At 42.2% G+C, this 4,128-nt stretch overlaps 1 pseudogene; it reads right to left on the bottom strand.

Annotated features, from left to right (window-relative positions):
- Positions 1 to 283: 283 nt before the first annotated feature.
- Positions 284 to 1,347, bottom strand: LOC113407615 (annotated as a pseudogene).
- Between the last annotated feature and the right edge of the window lie 2,781 nt (positions 1,348 to 4,128).

Here is a 4,128-nt window from a genome sequence, read left to right as displayed (position 1 = left end):
GAAGGTGCTTGGAGGAGGCCATGGGGAAGTAGCCCAGGGAGTTGTAGCTGTCATGCAGCTGTTACAGGAGGCACTATAGACAGCTGCAGTCCACAGGGCCTTGGGCTGGAACCCGGAGTAGAGGGCAGGCCCGGGTTCCCCCCAAACCTCCCAATTGACCTGGACTGTGGGTTCTTCCAGAGGGGAAGGTCTCTGGGCTGTTCCCCAACCCACATGGTGAATCTCTGAGGCAAGAAAATCCGCCAATAAGTGCAGGACCCACCAAGATAGAGGAGGAAATTTGTCATAGATAGTAGGCCTTGAAGGATGCAATTATCCCCTGGTCCATGGGTTGCAACAATGAGGTGGTATTGGGGAGCAGAAACACCACTTTGATGTCAGGATGCATGTAATCAAGGATTGTTGGATGACCAGGAGCATTGTTGAAGATTAACAATTCTTTAAATGCAAGACTGTTTTTGCTGCAATAATCCCTGACACTTGGCACAAAATGATGATTAAACCAATCCTCAAGAATGTTCTTATTGACTCCCGCTTTAGGATTGGATTTCCATATCACTGGGAGAAATGCCTTGGAATATCCCTTGAAAGCCCTGGGGTTTTCCAAACGGTACACAAGCAAAGGTTTAAGTTTAAAGTCTCCTGCAGCATTTGCACAGAACAAAAGAGTGAGCCTATCTTTAGCAGCTTTATACTCTGGCATGGATTTCTCCTCTTTGGCAATGTAGGTTCTCGATGGCATTTTTTTCCAAAAGAGCCCAGTTTCGTCAATGTTAAAAACTTGCTGAGCACAATACCCATCCTCTTCAATGATTTCAGTCAATGTCTCAGGAAAAGCACGAGCTGCCTCCTCATCAGCACTGGCAGCTTCACCTGAGACCTTGATGTTATGCAAATTGGCCCTGACTTTAAAATGCATAAACCACCCCCTACTTGCATTAAAAGGCTCAGCATTAGAATTCTCCCCCTGTTCTTTCTTTAGATCACCATAAAGACACCTAGTCTTTTCCTAAATTATGCCTAAACTCACAGGAGCATGGCGTTGATTTTGATTCTCCAGCCAAATGGTTAACAGATTCTCAACCTGAGCAATTAGTCCAACACGCTGCTTAGTTATCTCAGATGACTGCATAGGAGCCAAGCCCTTGACATGTTCCTGAATCCTTATCTTGTCATTCACGATGGTCATAATAGTTGTTCGGGGATATCCAAAGCTCTACTGATTTCAGTTGGCGTCTCACCTTTTTCGGACCTCTTAATTATTTCCATTTTTGTTTTCATAGTAATTGTTCTGTGGTTCTTAGAAGAAAAAACATCACTTGCACCAGATTTATGCTTTTCTTCCATTATTATGGGCAAAGAAACACTACATTTTAAGAAAAAGTTTGGAAACACAAAGATTCACCACGTAAATATGGCGTCAGAACAGCAACTGAACATCTTGAGTCAGGAGATGGGAGGTGCAGAACGTCGATGCGCACATATGAACTTGTTCGCTGGTGTGGCGTTGCATCGGGTCGAGCATCGTAAAGTCGAAACCAACATCGGAAAGTCGAAACAGGATTTCAATTTATAAACGTAAGTGCTGTTCATCATAACTCGCATGTCATAAAGTTGACGACTGCCTGTATTCTGATCAACCCATGTATAACAGTGGTATTTATACATTTATATCCGTGATACTCAGACTGAGCCTCTTGAGAGGCAGGTGGCTCTTTAATGTGTCCCTTGCGGGTCTTTGCAGCACATGATATCAAAACACTGTGTGATTTAATTATTAACCAATCTGAGTTATTAACCAATCAGAATGCTTTAACTATGTTATTAACCAATTGTAGTTGATATTATAATATTTGGTCAGCCATTTTGCTGTGAGAATAATAAAAACTAAATATTTCCCATCACATTGTTTAAATATGAATATAAATAGTAAATAAAATCACACTACTGTGGCTCTTGGATAATGTTGATCTCTAATTTGGCTCCTGAACCACTGAAGTCTGAGTATCACTAGTATAGATCAATAGCCTTATGTAATAGCAAAGCGCAAGCGGTCCAGGTTAATTGAGCAATAACTTTTGTAGCATTGGCCTGGTCTACACTAGGACTTTAATTCGGATTTAGCTGCCTTAATCCGAATTAACCCTTCACCCGTCCACACTACAGAGCCAGTTAATTCGAATTAAAGGGCCCTTTAAATCGATTTCTGTACTCCACCTCGACGAACGGAGTAGAGCCTAAATCGATTTTGTTAATTCGAATTAGGGTTAGTGTGGACGCACACCACCGAATTACTGTGTTTAAGTTAATGGGGTAGTGTGGCCGCACACCACCGAATTAATGTGGTTTAAAACCGAATTAAGGTGCTTAGTGTGGCCGCGCACAATCGAATTTATACAACCTGTTTCCCAAATTCGAATTATCTAAATTCGGATTAATCCTGTAGTGTAGACATAATGCTTGTTAGGAGTGCATGGTGTTGCTTTAGAGGAAGTGTGTAGAATTGCAGTTCCTTAACCATTTCTCCACCAGCAGGTTCCCAGCCCTCACTTCACCTCCACATGAGGCCCCTGGCATTCCCACCACTTCTTTGTACATACAAAAGTAAATTATTTCTTTGTTGCTTCTGCTCCCAGCCATTTTGATTTAGCTACCAAGGAGCAACAGAGGCAAGGAGATATTACCTGTAATCCGTTTCTTAATGTATTAGGCTTAGACTTGCGTGTTTTGTTTTATTTTGCTTTGTGACTTACTTTGTTCTGGCTGTTGTTACTTGAAACCACTTAAATCCTACTTTTTATACTTAATAAAATCACTTTTGTTTATTAATAAACCCAGAGTAAGTGATTAATACCTGGAGGAGAAAACAGCTGTTAATATCTCTCTATCAGTGATATAGAGGGCGAACAATTTACGAATTTACCCTGTATAAGCTTTATACAGAGTAAAACGGATTTATTTGGGGTTTAGATCACATTGGGAGCTGGGTGTCTGGGTGCTGGAGACAGGTAACCTGCTGAGCTGTTTTTAGTTAAAGTCTGCAGCTTTAGGGGTGTGGCCCAGACCCTGGGTCTGTGTTGCAGCAGGCTAGTGTGTCTGGCTCAACAAGGCAGGGTTCTGGAGTCCCAAGCTGGCAGGGAAAACGGGCTCAGAGGTAATTTCAGCACATCAGGTGACAGTCCCAAGGGGATCTCTGTGACCGAGCCCGTCACAGTCACCATCAAGAACTCAATTATCCTTCCTATTTCCCAGGCCTACACTCTTGTAATCTTGATTCTTCTCTCTCCTTCCCCATCCCCCAGCTGTATCCAGACTCTCTCTGAGTCCTGTCATTTCTTCTTTAATGTAATCAAAAACTGCCCCTTGATCATAATCTCCAATCTTTGTCCACACCTTGTTAATTTTACACCCTCACTATTGCAAACTCTGTTAGTGGATGGATAGTGGGGATGCTGCTTGTGTGTTTTGATAACAGAATAAAGATGATTTGTCCGTACTTTCTGATTCAAAATACCTGTTTGCATGTTATGAGTGGTTTGTTATTCCATTATTAAGTGACTGCTCAATGAACATAATTTAAGATGCAGTACTGTACTATATATTAATTATATTTTAACCCCTCATGACCTGAGCTGCTATTCTTGAACAGAATTTTTGCATGGTATCTTGGATTTCTTTTTGGCACTAACAAGAGTGCTCTATGTTCTGTTTGCATTTTATTTATTTAATACAGTATATTAATACATTTCACGCCACCTCCTAAGACTGAATAGCCTCCTTCCTCCTATACTACACACAAGATGCCTCCTCTGCTTTAAATCCCTTCTCCAATTTCACGACTTCTGGCTGGCTTTCCACTGCTAATCACCACTTGGATACTGCTACAGCTGCCTGTGATAAGAGAACTTTTTTTAATTACGAGACTATTCAATAAAAAATTCCTTGGTAGTACACTTTTCCGTCTCCTTTTGAGTTCTTCTCCTTGTATTCTCAACAGGGCTGGCTCCGGGCACCAGCTTAACAAGCAGGTGCTTGGGGCAGCCAAGGGAGAGGGGTGGCACCTGCGGCAATTCAGGGGTGGCTGGTCCCTCGCTCCCTCTAGGAGCGAAGGACCTGCCGCTGAACTGC

Source organism: Terrapene carolina, unplaced genomic scaffold (assembly GCF_002925995.2).
Source record: "Terrapene carolina triunguis isolate 2854851 unplaced genomic scaffold, T_m_triunguis-2.0 Scaffold16, whole genome shotgun sequence".
Taxonomy (NCBI): domain Eukaryota; kingdom Metazoa; phylum Chordata; order Testudines; family Emydidae; genus Terrapene; species Terrapene triunguis.
This window is presented reverse-complemented; position numbering and strand designations above follow the sequence as displayed.